Raw genomic sequence first — 17273 nt, forward strand, 5'->3', positions numbered from 1 at the left:
AAACCCCTCTGTTTGCACACATCTTTCACTTGTGCCAGGTGTCTTGATTGCTGCAGAGTCACATGCAAGTCTTGGAGAAGAGTCCCAAAGACCAGTTACTTTTACCTGAATTTTGTAGTTCTGGAGGTTTTGCATTTAAAGCCCCGTGACTGTTCGGGCACAGGAGCTGAGCACTGAGAGCTCTGGCCATAGTGAGTGACTTTGCTTTCTGAAAGGAAACGTTAGGAGAATTTTTAAGGTGTGATTTAGTTTCCCCATGAGACAGAAGCAGTAAAAAAGGATGGTGCAGAAGCTGAAGAAATGTTTGTTTCCTAACTGATTCCTTTCCAAGGAAGTTAAAAAGGAAGAAAATTTGAATAGCTGCTGAAAGGAGAGTTCTGTTATCTGCTTGTGTAACCCTTATTTTCCAAGGTTTGGCCAGTATTTATACATCTCTCTGCTGAACTGTATTTTTGGCACCAAAATATTGGTTTTGATTTGCGTAATCATGTGATTTACTTCAGTAGCTGGCTGCAAGAAAGCCGAAGTTATTCTTATTTAAAAAATGTAATTCCTTTTAAAGCATTTTGCTAGTTTTTAAAAATCCTTGCAAGATGTGGACAAAAGCAAAATTTTGTTCACTCTTGAGATACATGAAAGAACTTGGAGAGAGTCAAATAAAAAAAATGTTTTCAGTTCCTGTGAGATTGAACTAAAATGACTCTTTATTTTCCTCCAGTAAACTATAAGAATTAAGTAGAAACTCTGTAAGAAAACCCTTAACCCCCCCCCCCAAAACACCCAACCTAAAAAACCAAACCAAACCCCAAACCCTGATAAAAAATGTTGACCTTCATTGCGCTCTCTTTTTTTCCTCCCTCTTTGCCCAAGGTAGGAAGTAACTACCAAAGATTATTTCTTACAGAGCTGTGGTTAAGTGTCATTGCCTGTAGTGACCAGTTTTACAAATACAACATGCTTGTGAATGTAGAAGTTAGTGTGTGAACAAGTTGGTTCATGCAAAAATAATTTGGTTTCCATGAACATACTGATGCGTTTATAACCAAGGATGTGTTAGTATGTTTAAAATTTTGACTGTAATAGTGTTGGCTAATGAAGTGAAGACATCCCAAATGTAGGATGTTGAGGATCACAAGCCCAATGTAAAATCAGGAGGAGTCTGAGCTCTGGGAGCACACAGATGTTTTAATAATCCCTCTCGTCACATTCTATGTTTTTTCCCAAAACAAGACCTCAGGGCTAATTAACCTTCCTTATACTTCCTCTCTTCATCCTCTGAGATGATTCCCATGGGTTGAAAAATGTCATCCCCTTCTCATGGTAATTTACCGTATTTCTAAATGGGTATTAGCCCAAATGGAAACTAAAAATGGGTGTCTGAAAATTCCTTAAAGAATCAAACTGGGCTGAAGTACTTTCCTTTGGTCCCTCTGAAATGGGCTGGTGATTTTGTGGAGAAGGAGAACAGACTGATAGCCCAGAGTAAGAGGAAGGCAAGCATCATGTCCTAGGGCTAGAAGGATTGCCAATTAATTTTAAGCCTTTGTAGGAGGACAAAGCAGGGGTGACCTGAAATGTTCACTTAGCCTAGACCTCTTTCAAATGCATGTCTGGTTGCTGATGTGATGGGTTGGGAGTATGAACTCATCATCATCTTCTCTTTTATGAGGCACTTGTGCTCAGAAGAAATCTGGACCACTAACTGGAGATGCCACTGTGAGGCCCATATGTTCGTTCTTTGTGGGCACATGAGAGCCCACTTGAAGAATGGCCCGAGTACTCTGTATAAGCATGATGTCACCTAGCCATACCTGGAGTTTTTAAAGACTCTTTCATCCATCTCCAGACAAAACTTCCAGGGATGACTTGCTGGATGTGTCTGCCACCACAGGAGAGCGCTTGGCAGGCCAGGGGTTAATTCTCACTACTCCGTACTTTGTGCAGGAAGCTGGGTCTGATCACACTCTGCTGTCATGAGACAAAGTGGCCTCTGGCTTTCCAAGATGGAACAGATTCCATCCACATACGGTAATTCTGAGTGATGGAAGGCTGTTTAAGAGGTTGAAATATGGCTAAAAATGACAGTACTTGTCCTCAGGCTCTTCTGTGAAAGTCAATGTGTATTGCTCCTCCTTCTCCCTACCTCCCCTGGGGCTTTAATGCTTTCCCAAGGTTTGTTATTCTGTGGACCTGGGGCGAAGGTGGCCCTTTGCCTTTGGTTCCTGTGCTGCCGACTGGGCGATGCTGTGTCTGAGCCCACCCACGCTGCCCAGGTGCTGGTTCAGCTCCGGGAGATTCATCGAGGGCCCATCCTGCCCCGTCGCTGCCCTCAGGTCCTGGCTCCCAGGCGCAGCCTTTCTCCACCCAGCGCAGGCGCGAGGGGAGAGAGAACAAAGCGATTGCGTTTGTCCGTTTACTAAAGCAAATCTAAAGTGTTGTGCCATCTGTTCTGCAACTACATGAAACCTAGTGAGCTCTTTGGAAAAGGCAGAAAATATGTTCAGAATCTGAGGAAAGGATGAATGTGAAAATAAGGTGCTGAGAAATGATAGAAGCCTGGATAACACCAGAACAGACCAAAATAACAAAACAAAAACTTGAAGTAGAAAATACAAGAAAGTAAACTGCCTTAAATTGGGGGGAAATCCAACAGTTATTAGATTTTTCTCCTGTATCTTCTGCACTGCCTTTCATGCTTCATTTTTTCACATTGATTCTACTTAGGAGAGCAGATCCAAATTAGTATTTAATAGTTCAGAAATGCTGTGATGCAGCAGGAGCTCACAGCGCCGCACCCTGCCATGCTGGTGAGGAGGACTGGTCCCTCCTCGCTGATGAGAAAGGCTGAGTGGCTGGGGGTGACGCTGGCTACCCCAGCCTAGCATCGGGCCTCCTCCGCCTGCTGCCAAAAGTCACAGCTGTGATCCAAAGCACAGCTGTGTGTCGGTTTTCAAAAGCCAGGAAGGAGAATTGCAGACTGTGTGAAAAATGATAAAATCTGGAAAACTTTTTAAAACAACCTTTATAGCTTTGTGAAATTCCTGCTTCCCCAGAGTTCAGATGAATCCCATGAAAGTCTAATTGCGTTAAGCTCCTCATTGCACTGCAGTGACCGGCCGGGGCTGGTGGCCGTGCTGGCAGCGAGCAGCTGGAAGGGAGGGTTGTTTGGTGACTGACTCTTTGCCGCAGCGTAGCAAAAGGATGGAGCATGTAATGACACATCCCTTAAGGCTCATGCTTTGTAAACTGAAAACTGCGGTATGGTTGGAAGTGACTCTGATGCCGAGAGCCGCTTGGAGTGTGAGGTTTTGCTGGTAGCAGAGGAAAGGGTGTCTTGTGGTTTATGCTCTGGGCTTGGCCTTCAGGACATCTGGTTCCCTGTCTCTGCCACAGAGTTTCTGCATGTCCTTGGACAAGTTGTCCGATTTTCCCACATCCCCTTTCCCCAGCGAGGGATGGGGGATTGCTTTCCTCCAGCACGGTGCTGTGAGGCTCCGTAGGGTTGACAGTTACCATAGAGATGAGTTACCTAAATAGAATGTGAAACCTGTTGAAGGAGAGCTCTGAAACCTGACGGTGTTACCAAAAGAACAGCTCTGCTTTGGCTGTGTTGTGTGGGGCAGCTACAACAGGTTGTAAAACTGTCACAGTAGGTGTACGTACTGTGAAACCAGGGTCAGCTGGAACATAGACTTGTAAAAATAAAAAGCTACCAGCACAAACTCAACCCATAAATATGAAGTAATATCACTAGTTAAACAAACAAACTAAAAGAGATTTTTCTCTTTAGGATCCTCTGGGCATTTTCATTTAATGAAGTCTTTTGGTCTGGCAGGAGTCCAAGACCAAGAAGTCCAGACCTGCTTCTGTTCTTTCTGGGGCACCCTGGAGCTTCTGAGGCTCCTCACTGTTTGTATTGAAGGTCTTTAATTTGCTATAAGATGTCAGCTGGAGAATGAAAACCGTAGAGTTACTCTGTGATCTGTTTTAGGCAGAGGGAGGCAGGGGAAATCATGTTTTAATTTAATTGATGCTCTCTTTTTATTGTCAAATAAAGAGATGACTTTCAGGTATTTCTTATTGCACCATTAATTGTTTTTCTCTGTCTTTCTCATTCATATTAAACCAAATATTTGAAGTCTTCAGTCTCCATGCTGAAATGAGAGTGGCTTTGAGGTCCTGGTCATTTCCATTCAACTTCTTCGGAAATGTTTTGGTTTGGTTGTATTTGTAGGCATCCTGAATGCAGTGTTTTCAGTGCAGCTATGCTGCTGACTTGTGTAACAAAATAATAATGCCATCTGTCTTGTCTTTTTTTTTATCCCATGTTTAAACATCCTTTTTTTTTTATTATTTTTTTTTCCTTGCTGCTGGTTGACTTTGTAGAGTGAGAGGAAATCTTCACTGAACTTGTTGCAGTAGTCATCCATCACTCACCTGAGTTGGAAGGAGCTAATTTAGGACTTTGTAAGATGTGTAGGTTGGTTAAATGCTTCTGCCAAAGCACTTCAGTTTTCTGTCAGTGTTAACTTCCATTTGACAGTTTTCTGTGCATTCATTCCCTGATCTTCCCAAATTGTGTCTCTTGGGCTCCTGATAGTGCTATCTCTAACCTGAATTGTGTAGTTAGCAGTAAATTTCAAGTGGAAAAGTGAGGATTTTGTTAACCTCCTTTGTAATTTTTCAGAAATGTTGGAAGTTCATCATGAAGCTGAGTGGCTCACTGGTCATATGGGCACATCCTACCACCAGTGTGTTCATGTGTGTGGGCTGGGAGGCCCATGAGTTGCTTGGAACCTCTGTTTTCTGGATGAGGGATGTTTGATTGTCAGGCCCTAGATGCCCCTGTGTCACAGATGAGGATCCTCATCAGTACTCTGGATGCCCTCAGGAAACACAGAGCAGCTGTGTTTTGCCCTCCGCTGGGCATTTGCTTCTCCTCTAGGCAGGACTTAGATATGATTACAGTAAATGACTTTGTATTGGGTGGTAGAGCTGATACAGATTATCTGATAATTTATTTTGAATACTAACATTTTTTTTTAATTTATAAGGGGAGATAACTGGCTTTCTTACTATAATATTTCCTCTGATCCAGATTCCTGGCTTGTAGTTCTTGTAACTATATTTGGACAACTGACTTTGAGAAGTTTGTAAGCATTGTTGTTGGCTCAAGAGCTACTAGTGTTTTTTTTCTCTCTGCCTAGTAGTCTAAATTAATAATGTCTGTTTAGTTCTAAAGCAATCTCATGAGATTTACAGGCAACTTTAAATAAAAAAGCCACATTGTTTTATAGAAGACATGTAAAGAATGGAAACCACCTCTTGAAGAACTTCCTTAATATCTTTTGTGGTAATAGTATTGTCTAAATAAACACATGCCATTTGTAAACTTACCAGAATGTGTGGTGGCACTAACCCAGCTCTACTGGTGTGAATAGCCCACTGACATATGGTATGGAATTTGATTTCTAGTAGTTCTGAAAGATTTACAGGCTGATTTATGCTTCTTTCTTTGCATTTATTTTCCATACTCTCTTATTTTCAGGGAATACATCCTTTATAGGCTCCATTTGACTCAGTGTATGTTGTGTCCAGCTTCTGACTATCTTGTTTCTAGTTGCTGCAAAAGGGCTGGAGCTTTTTTTTTAAAAAAAAAAAAAAATATTTTTTTTTTTACAAAAACTGGCACTTTTAACTTTCACCTAAGAGTATAGGTGCTTTTTGTTTTCCAAATAAAATGTTTTCAACAGTCTACCTTCTACTTCAACACTTGCTAATTTTTCATGTTTCTACAGTTATTATCTAACTGTGGTTGTATCCTTTATGGTTTTGTATCTGCATGTGAGTAATATTTTAAGTTCTTTTGTGCTGCTTGGAGTTTGCTGAGAAGTCTAAGGAAAAACAGAGGGAACATTCTTGTTCAGTTCAGACAATATTAAATTGTTTTATTTCTAGCTGCAGCCTTGGAGGGAGTGGAGGACAAAAACATCAGGAAAAGCACAAACAGCAAAATATAAAAAACTGGAGTTGATCAAGATGAGGGAAAGACAAAATCACACAAACTGTACTGTGTTGGACTAGATGTCTGTGTAAGTCCTTATCTTCAAAACTGCCCGTTAGTGAGTGATTGTCTTAGCATTAGTAGCCTTCTGTTTTCTTAGCAGACAGTTCCTATATCAAGGGGTTCCAGAACTGAAGTGTGTGGTGTGAAGCCATACCCCCACTGGCTGTTAGGCTTATTGGTCTTTGTACCCAGGTTCCCTTTAGGAGCTCTTCTTAGAACCTGGCTTTGCATTTTCATTTGCATTCAGTCCTTGGTTCTGAAGCAGTTCTGAGCAGACCATGACACATGCAGTAAATACACTATTTCATTTCTTCGTTTTGTCAGGATGAGTCTTGTAAGCTCTTTACTGTAGATTTTATTCTATAACCTCTTCTGATTTTTCAGTTTGAGGCAGATCCTTCAGTTCAACCTTAAATGAGGAGAGCTCCTACATAGGGGCCTCCTCCCGGCTCTCCAAAGTGAGCATGTTTTGAAGAACCTCGTTTAATTTTGCTGTTATGGTACGGTCTCTGAGTGGTCCTTTAAACCTGAATAATCTGTTGGCCTTAGAGGTACCCTGGTGAGAATTTTCAGCTCCTGATGTATTTCAGACAGGTTTTATGATTATTTTTTAAGCTTTTTGCAAGTTATTCCTCATACTCTCTTTTGTCTTGCCTTATTGTGATTTTACCTTTAATCTGCCAGTTTATGACCCGCTCAATTTTCCTAACGTGGGCTCTCTTTTCTCTTTTTTTGGTAGGATGCCTGTGTGCTTCCAGTAACCCTCCCTTGCCTTGCTGTTTAGCAATGCTGACTTTCATTTGCTCTTTCTGAACTTGTTTGCTGGATGGTATACACTTGCTCTGGGCCTTCAGTACACTGTCTTTAAATAGTTCAATGCTCCCTGCATTGAGGTTCTCTTTTAGGTGCCCATTTAATTCTTCTTTAACAAGTTTTATTCTTATGTAGTCACCCTTTCTGGAAGTGAACACTGCAGCAGAAATATTAAAGTTTTTTTTGCTCTAGACATGTCATCAAACACAAGTGTGATGTGGTCAGTGCTACTGAATGTTCTCCAGCGGCAGCGGTTCAGCTGCTCATGCAGTTGAGGGCTGCATCCCCTTTGCGGGGTGTGGTCTCAAGAGCTTCATGAAGCAGTTATTAACGATACCTAAAAATCCATCCTCAGCACCTCTTCTCAGTCTCCATAGAGGCCATGGACATTACTATGTGCTTCCTGCCCTTGTGGAGCTTCTTCTCTCCCGCAGCTTATCTCGGTTGCTGATGCTGTCCTGGTCAAGCAGTTGACAGTATCACCCTGTACCGTGCTTTTCCTGTATACACAAAAATTTAGTCTAGAGAGATTCAGGATTCTTCTTTGTCACAGTGAAATGGTTAATCTGAATTAATTCTAGGCTCTCTCCTCCACTGTCAGGCCAATGTGTTCCTGTGTGCTTCCTATCCTGCTGTTAACAGTGTTCCCAGGCTGTCTTCTGAAAAGAAGTGAAAACTGTCTGATATGCTCTTATCAGTACACATCAAACTTGCGCTTCTGTACACTCCTCTCCTTCTATTTAAAGTTCTCTTTACAGCCTTTCCAGTACATGATACAGTGATAGTGTGGGAGAAACTGATTTCTCCTGTACAGACTTTATCCATTCCAGAGTTTTCCCCAGTGCCTGGTGAATCCAAACTCTCATTTCCATATCCACTGAATCCACAGCTCGTTTCCTCTGAATTGTCCTTTCATCAGACTGGGAACGTTAAAACAATGCCACGATGAAAACTCCTGGTTTCAACTTGCAACTTGACATCCAGAACCTCTGTTCTCATGCCCACAATGATCATGAACACCGACTCCTCCCCAGTGTTTCCGAAGGGACCTCTAGACGTGCTGTGAGATGCACTGCCTTTGCTTTAGCAGTCACATTGCCGTATGGATGCATACACCTTGCCCTTAAGGAACGGTATTCATTTATATGAGAGGACTTTAGTTCACTTGTAGCACTGAGAAGGTTGCTGTGGGTGTCTCTGGGTGGTTTGTCTGGCTTCTGTTTTTGGGGCTGGCCTGTGAAGTTAGGGATGGAGAGCCTCCAGCTTCTTTCCAGCTACAGCCAAGCTCCCACTGCCCTGAAACTCCCCTGGTGCCTGCTGGCTCGGTCAGAGCAAAGCAGAGCCTTGGGACAGGCTGGGCTCCCTTTGCTCAAGCAAGGTCCTCGCAGAAGAGGTCCAGCTCATGTTTGATTTTGCTTTTCCAAGGACGTAGATCACCAGCTACTGCCCAGTTCCTTAAGCCTGGTTTGGGTTCAACTGATGTTCTTTAATTTTTGTTCTGTATAAGTCTGTTAAAATGTATTTGTTACTGTGCAAAGCCTAAACCCTGTTACTTGAACTGGAGGTACTGGTGTAATGAAAAAAAGAAGGAATGTTAATGTAAATATTTTTGTGAATAAGCTTTTGGTTGGTTTGGTGTGTTCTTTTGGGTTTTGTTTTATTTTAAGTTACATAAGACTGCCTGTAGGATTGCAGGTTAAAATTTCTTTCAGAATTGCTTTTTTTTTGATTGTTTCTTGGTATGTTCAAGCTTTTCTCATCAGCAATTTTTATTCTCTCTATGCTTTCAAATCTTGGAGAGTTATCATATGCCTCCCTTCCTCTTTGTCATGTAGACAGTGCACATTAATTCTTTGATTTAATCCTTCTTAATAAGCCTGTTCCTCTAGGGATTAATTATTTTAGTTTCTGTACTGAGTCTTGCACTTTGTACTGAATCTTGCACTTTGTTGACATCTTGTACTGGGAGCCTACAATTGAGTGCAGTATAAAATTGAAAGCTCATCTCTCATTAGTTTTTCATACTCTCATTTGGGTAACACCTTTCCAGGTTCATTCCTCCAATACTGGGTAAGAGAAGGAGGGTTAAAATAAGCCTGTCTATAGGATTTGGAAACAAAAACAAGCCTCAGCTGTTGCAAACTTTTGGTGCTTTTCTTTCCCTTCACCCGTATGGGCGTCCAGTTTAGTAAAACCCACATTTAGCGAAGAAGGACTCTACCTGATTTCCAGGCCATGAGTAACTGCATTGGTCACCCCTGGACATGTGGCTGGATTTGGGTTTTGAGCTGTTGCATGGAACAGTGCGAGGTGGGTGTGAGATGCTTTCTGCCAGGCGGGAATTTTTACCTGCTGGGGGTCTTGCTTTCACTGGAATTGCTAACGTCAGAAGCTGCGGAGCGGGGAGACCTGGCTCTGCTGAGGTGCACATGGTGATTTTGGGGTGAACTCCTTGAATATGCTCACCGTGTGGTTGTGTGGGCACTAGGGCTGCTGTGTGAGAAGGGGTGGTGGAGCACAGCAGAGGAGGAGGAGGGAATGGCCCAGGCCAGAGCTGGCTCCTGCTGCCCTGCAGCTTGCACTCCGCAGCTTACGCACTCCTTTGGAATATGAAATGTTGCTGCAGTGATATCTTCTGAAGGGAAGAGTCAGGATTTCTATACTGTAATTTTAAATTACTTTAAATGCTAAGTTTCAACTCAGAGGAATTTAATATATTAAACTTTTAAAAATATAGTAAATCTTCTTCTCCAGTTTGTGGTCTGGATCCTTTTATCATGTTTACCGTAGCAAAGATCTAGACTCCGTTACCTACCCATTAATGGATCTAGTCCAGCCCTTCTGAATTCAGGATGAAGACTGGTTTTGGAAGGCTGCAGTGATGCTTTGGTGAAAGTCTTTGGCCTGTCTTATATAGAAGGTCAGACTAAACTGCTTTAATATTTATGAATCCATTTATGAATCCTGGCCTTGAGATTTATGAATGTGACACGCATTGACTTCAGTGGGTGGTGATTTGTGCCTTAAGCAAATGTATTTTTGAAAAGAAACTTGTGTAGCAACCGTCCCATTTTGTGAGTTTGAGCTGAAGAGCTTTCCAGTCAGACTGGTTTTGTTTTCTTGAAGAATGTAAATTCATTTTTATTGCTGAGGGTAGGACTCAAATGTGCGTTTTGTCAAAGTGACCTCAGAAATGCTTTATTTCAAATGGCTCCTTGTATTAGAATTGGGAAAGTTAATTCTCTTGGATCTTGCTGTTAGCAAATTCGTGGACTTGATATTCATGCTTTTTCTTCCTGAAAGATTAAAATTGGGAAACTCTGTTGCAGGGAACGGCAATTACTATTCCCTGCTTGCAACAACAGCAATCAAGTTTACAATCCCCTGAGTCTGCAAGATCTGCCGCATTTATCATTTTCATTCTTAACAGCTATTTAATAACTCACCTCTTTCCCACTTGGAATTACACATACCTGTGGACACCAAGCCTAGAGACTTTCCAAAATGTTCTTGCTTAAGCATTATTTTAGCTAAAAGAACTGCTTGTCTCTGTTTAAAAAGCTACAGAATTGTAACAGCTCTTGCAGCTGAACTCTTGGGAAACGAGATTCCTCCTGGTGATGGTGGAGGCATCCGAAAGGTGGAAGCCAACCTGGCAAAGGTGTGCTGTTTCCCTGCATAGCAGCTGTGGGGAAGTCTGCTCTGAATTTGCCTGCTCCAGAGGCTCTGTTAATACTTCTGTTAGGGTGTACCCTGTATTTGCTGCAGATATTTTGCAGGAAGTCATGGTTTAGTGTATTACCTAAACCTTACGAAAATGAGATTTACCTCTTGTGATCTACCAGGCTTCAGAGGTCAGCACCTGCTAGGATGGGGCAGGTTGTAGGGGACAGGGGCAGGAGATGTACTGAAGGGCAGTGCTGCTCAGGGCCATGGCCCTGGTCTCCTGCACTGCTGCTGGCCCTAGGCAGACACTGAGTGACAGAGGTGAGAATTTGGTAATTTTCTTGTAAAGGCAGAGAAGTTGAAAGCAATGTTTTTAGCATTGTCTACTGGTAAAAGTCAGGCACTGTGGCCAGGACGCTTGTCTTGAAATCTGCTGGCATTGCTTTGTGAAATCACTTTAATTGTGTCTGTTTTCTTGATGGTTCAGTGAGAATGAGACACAGTCTGTCTCACTATTGTGTCTCTTAAAAACCACAGAAAATCCTTCCGAGCATCTAACATGAGTTATACCATACAGATGCAAGATTTGGGTCCAGATTCTCATCTGCTATAAACTAATGCCGTTCTCTTAACTTCAGGTTAGATTGGCTGCAGATTTGTCCTGCTGCTATTATTAATCACACCTGCAATTGTGTAGTGACTAAACTGGGCTCCAGGGACAAAACTTTATTTTTGGTAGCAGTGAAAGCGTATAGATGCATGAATGGATGGATACCCATCCTTCCTTGAGCTACAAGGACTGTGTGAAAGCAGCCTATCGTGAAAGCATTCTTAGTACGAGTAACTCTTATATGGTGCTTTTCATTAGTAGATCTCAAAAAGCATTAAAAATGTGACCTTATCCCCATTCTGCGGAGGATAAATAGGGGCCCTAAGTAACATGCAGCTTTCATGGGGTTACCCAGCAGGCTCTGCCTCTCTGTCAGTTTGTCTATGTAATTCCTGTGTGTATAATTATTATTTCACATAATTATTTCCCCACTTAATTTTTTGAGAATATGTGAAAACGAAGCAACTTTATTGCAAACTGACTCGGAAAATACTCCTTTAGACTAACAGCAGTAAAAACATGTATTATCAGTTAAAAACTGTCTTTTTCCCCCCTTCCCCATCCAGCCTGGGACCGAATAAGTCAGTGTAGCTTTAGGGCGGCAGCAGCATACATGTAGCTCAGTAAGTGGCATCATGTTCCAAATGTTCACTACAATTCCTTCAGTACTTCCATTCACTGTAAAGAATTATGAATTTGCAGCACTGCACAATTCTTCCCCTGCAATGCTTCAGTAGTTCGAGGCATGTTCTTAAAGAATCAAATGCAAAAACTCGTCTGTTCCGGAATCAATGTACTGTGTGATTGGGAATGAATACATTGCAGAACTGAAAAAGTTAGATCCTGTGTGGGCAGGGGTTTGTGTTATGTCCTTAGTTCTGCCACAAGACTTCCTGGGTGATCTCAGTCCAGTCATTGGGGCTCCCGGTGCCTCTGGTCCATTCTAATGTAATTGGACTAATACTATTTCCATACTTGACTTAAGTGTTGGAAGGACACATTTGTTGTTGTTTGGAAAAAGCATGTTCGTGTGGTTCTAAGACATAGAGAAGGATCATAAATAAAAATAATATGTGGAATTTGCTTTCAAATTCTCTGTTATACTAGTGCCAGTTTTGGTCAAATGTATAGCAGTTGTGTATTTAGGGTACAAGCACATTGATATAAAAATAGGGTAAGACCTTGTCCAATATGCTGCCCTGAAGATATAAATATTTTCTCTTTGAAGTCATCTACAGAGCATTTTTTGGTGACTATACAGTGAAATGCAAACCTCCTCCCTCTGCTTCTCCGTGAATTGAGTGTTGGGAGGATCCCATATTGCAAATTCCCCGCAGGAGGCTTCGTTGACACCCCAGGAAGTGCAGGTTCCTAACCCAGGCACCCAGGTTAAATATCAGATAGTTTGAAGCTCCCTTTCATCTCAAGAAAATCACCTGAAATTCAGGAAATTTAGGATTTGTTCATGCACAGATATGTCATGTGGCTGGTTACCTTTTTGTGAATCAAAACCAGACCTCTCTCTATTTACAGAAATACTGTTTCTAAGAGCTCCTGAAACACTCTGTTTTTGTAGGTTACTGATTTAATTAACTAAGCAGACACTTGGATTTTTTTATATTAATTTCAGGTTTGTTCACATTTAATTTTAGCTTTCTATCTGTATCCTGTGCTTGGTGATGGGAAAGTAAATCTGCCTTTATATGGCAATGAGAAACTTTGTAAAGCTGTACTAATGAGGAAGAAAATGAACATTAATTAAACTTGTGGTTGCAGGATGGGCTGAGGCTCTGGAGTCCTGAAGCAGCAGCTACATGAGTTACTTCATTACAGCCTAGAACAGGGAGCTGTGATGGGAATGGGAATGAGGAGACAATTAAGTCGCTCACCAAGTGCAGAGCCAGCGAGACATTTAATTATCCACAGGAGCTAATGCTCTAAAACCTGGAGTTTTCTGTAGATCTAAATACGCCAGGCAGTTTTTCTGTCAAATTAGGCTTTTAAAGAATGTCTTCAGAAATGCAAAAGGGGTTGGGGATGTTGAGGAGACTTTTCTCAAGACCTGCTTTTCAGCTGAGCTCTGCGGTGCGGTGGCAAACTGTTGGCAGTTCTCCTGGGCTGGAGAGGAGGTCTCCGTCGTGGTGGATGAGACTGGTGTAATTATCTTGGGCAGAAAGCCCATGTGGCCACTGCCATTGCCAGTATCTGTAGATCCCGTGGTCCTTGGAGCACGTCTTGATGGACGCGCAGGAGCCTTGTTACCCCCAAAAGAGATTAGTGGAGCTCTAATGTCCAGCCCTGTGCATTGCAATGGACTCATTTGTGGTTTATCAATGTAATTCTTGTCTTAATTAGACAGGACAGTCACTCTCTGCCTTCCTTGTGAATTTTTTCCTGTGTGGCTTTCACTTCTAAATAACTGCCTTGCTAACCTTAACAGAGGTTTTGATTCTCTGAACTGCAGTTTCCTTTTGATTAAGTGTCTTCTGCTCTGGTCTTTAATGCAGATTAACGAGCGCTAAGCACTGCTTGACTTGAGTAATTTACAGCTGGGATGTAAAAACCCTTGGAAGGAAGGCCTGGGGATGTCCTACTTTGGGAAATAGTGGGATATTTTAGGCTCTGTGCTATAGTTTGGTGCATTCCAAGGGAAAACACTTTTTAAATTAATTTATATTTTTATTAGTCACAGGACATAGTCGCTTCTGCCATCATTATTTAGCAATATTCCCGTATTCACTTTAGTTTCAAATTAGAAGTCCCAGAAGAGGAGGGGAAGAGGTGACAGTTCAGTGTTTTTTCCAGAATTGGGAGCCCTTTCCATGGAGATGCTCAGTCCCACCCCTAGTTCTGAATTACACATCATGTGTTTGGCTGCAGGGTGGTAGTGCAGGGGAGGCACTGCTCATCTGTAACTCCTGGAAGTACAGCAGTCCTGGGATGGGCAATGAGCAGTATAGGATAGAAAACTGTCGTTGCTAGCAGTTGTTTTAAAATTCTTAGTCCATGAAAACAACTCATGTTCTTCTGTTCAGAACTTGGGGAAACTGATCACTGAAAGGCTTAATTCTGCTTTCTCATTCCCTGGAGTAAATGTCCAGATGATGGCCCAAGAATTTTCTGAAGTCCTTCTGGTCTAACCTGTGTTGAAGGGAAGGCACAGATTTGCTCAAACTATGCAGCATTTCTGGTTTAGTCATCCAGAGGCATTCTCCAGGAAATTGCAGCTACTTTACTGCTCTCTGTTGTCGTCATAAACTTGGTGGTTACCTGAGAGTTGTCTTGGCATGGTTGGCTGGCACAGGGGCGATGACATCTGTGGATAAGGGGCAGGACTGATGGGTGAAGGGCATGAGCAAGCCCGTGCTGCCAGAGCGAGGTCTTTATGTTGTTTCCTTGGCTGTGCACAACACTGGCATTGAGTTGATGACTAAAAGCAGTCTCTCAAAAGGCACCAAAAGCATGGTGCCTTTCTGAGGGTGTTCTGAGTAGTATCTGAAAAAATGCATTAGGCAATTCATCTTGAGCTTTTCATGTTCAGAGCACTTGGCAAAAAAATAACAAATCAGCCCCTGTAATTATCCTGCAAGACTGTTGTTATGTTGGTTCAGAGGTGGAGAAATGGAAGTAAAGAGGTTAAATGTCTTGCTCAAAGCAGCAAGGAAATGTGTGGTGGAGACATTCAGGAGCCCCACATATTTCTTAATGAATCATTTATAACTGTGTATATATTATTAGGCAGATGGCTTGAACTGTGGATTGCTGTAGGAACTCTGCCTTGCCATCGGAATGAATTTTGTTCTTAAAGTCTTAAACAGTCATTTTTTCTTACTTTATTTCATGAGAATATGTTGGGTAAATCAGAGACTGTGTAGGATCTATAATATATTAAAATTCTTTTACAGTTCAAACACCCAATAAATCTTTCCTAATAATTCTGACCAAAAATAATTTATGTGTTTCTCAGGATTAAAGGAAAAGATAATTTCCCTTGTAAGAGACAAAGTTATTCTAGTCCAAGATTAAAATGAGAAAAGAAATATTCAGTCATGTCTGAAGCTTAAATTCCTTCCTTTCTGCATTCTAAAAGAATTAGGGAGCATAGTTCCATGGGGATGGACAATGAGGTGGTGTGTCTATCCAAGAAGCAGGGTGTGGCATAAGAGCACTGATGATGGCCTGCTGGTCAGCAGTGTTTGGTGCCACAGGAATCTCCCTGGGCCAGCACCAGGCACAATGTTATGCAGGAAGCTTCAGCGTTTGACCACTGGTTTTATGTCTTGGGAACCAGCATTCCAGTATCTCCTTTGTTTAGTCTTACAGGCTGTCCCAGGGTGTCGCCTTCATCTTTGCAGGGGGGAATTTTCCAAAAGGCCACAATGCTGTGGAAGCTAAAGCTCACCTGTAAAAGTTGATTGTCTGTCTAATCAGGTCAACTACTGACTGTAGAAATTCGCTATCTGTTAATTTTCTTAGAAGATCTAAATTCCTCCAAACTCCCATCAATACCCCTTGCTGCTTACAGTATACAGCAGCATTTCCCCCAGGGTCCTGAAGTATGGTCTGCATTATAAAGTCAGATCTGGCATTAGCTGATTAGTTAATAGTAGGTTTAATAAATCCAGAAATACATATGAACGTGTGTGCAACCGTGTAGCTTACTTGCAAAAAGCAAAGTCACATTTTTTTCACGTGATGGTCAAGCTCTCTGTGTGTTTCTCCTGGGCGTATGCATCGTACTCTGTGTAGTTGAGTATGCAAATGCTTGTTCCTTCCTCATCTTTAGTTGTGCTTTTCTCATAAAAATATTTTAAAATTTTTGGATATAATATTTAATATCCAGAAGTGTGTGTGTATACAATTAAAATATACATTAAAAGGAGAATATAATAAATTCTGTATTTTTCATGTATTCTTCTTTACAGTAAAAGATCAGTTGCTGTCGCTCTGGGTTCAGCACTTATTTTCTAGATTGTCTCAGCTTCCTTGAGCTGCTGAGCCTGTCTCACCTTTTTTGTGTCTGATGTAGAATCTAAATTAGATAAGAAGAAACAGGACAGGATTTCAAATTCAGTTTCCTCTATACAGGCAGGATGGCATCAGTTTAAATTGCTTCGATATAATTTTGCTTCTTTAGTCCTTCCCCTTCAATCTGTTTTTGTATACATTATATATATGAAATCTGGGACTGGAAATCTTGCCTAATATAAGTTAAGACATGACAAATGAACCTGACATTTTTCCAAGGAGGGAACCAAAGAACATACTGTATTTATAGCAGTAGGAATATAGTTTGCTGCTTGTAGAAGAAAAATATGCTTTGTATGAGAACTTTAGTGTGGGGATAGAAGAGTGGTTTAGATGACACTTGTTTTAAGTGAGGATACTGGGTTCAAAGGAGCCCAACTGGTTCTTCTGGAAGCTTGAGGTAGGGCTTCACCCAGCAGAGGACTTAGCTTTCCAGAAGCTCACATACCAAGATGAAGTGGGTCAGTGTTGAGATGTTCTTCTGTGCCCAGTTTGCAAGTCCAGTGACTCCAGGGTCGTCAGTGAGCAGAATGGGAAAGAATATGATGAAGGAGCTTCTGAAGGTCGCATTTGGAGCTTCTCTCAATAATAATCTAAACAATTTCTTTCATGCTAATAGCAAGACCTTCTGCTTACGAGCTAAGAGTTCTTTAAGTTCTGAAACACAGATGTGCAAACATATGCAGAAAAATTTATTCAAGCCAGCCATCTCTGCAAGCCAGCTACTGGCTGCTGTGACCTTCTGTGGTAGGGCAGGACTACAAGAGGAGGCAAATGCAGGTGATCCGGGTGCCCAAGTTGTTTCATCTGCATGAAGATGATGAAAAGACTTTTTAAAGTTTTCAGTCTTTTTGAGGGTTTCCCCTGAACACAATGAGAATCGCTTGGGTGATGTTCCTTTGAGTTGCTCTGCAGAAGTGCAAATTTCTTTTTTTTTTTTTTTTCTTCATACCACAGTATCTGGTCCAGTCTGAATAAGTTTTTATTTCCTAGCTATGCACTACTGACACCTTCTTTAAACTAGTTGTACCTAGTATTTTTAAACTAGTTGTAACTAGTTTGTGTCAAGGGGGAAATAATCACAAAAGT

The 17273-nt window shown here is 41.7% G+C and overlaps 1 protein-coding gene across 2 annotated transcripts in view; it reads left to right on the forward strand.

Moving 5' to 3' along the window:
* ADAMTS2 (ADAM metallopeptidase with thrombospondin type 1 motif 2) overlaps positions 1-17273 on the forward strand; it is a 191106-nt gene that overhangs the window by 54674 nt on the left and 119159 nt on the right. The window lies entirely within an intron of this gene.

This window comes from Athene noctua, chromosome 12, assembly GCF_965140245.1.
Source record: "Athene noctua chromosome 12, bAthNoc1.hap1.1, whole genome shotgun sequence".
Lineage (NCBI taxonomy): Eukaryota > Metazoa > Chordata > Aves > Strigiformes > Strigidae > Athene > Athene noctua.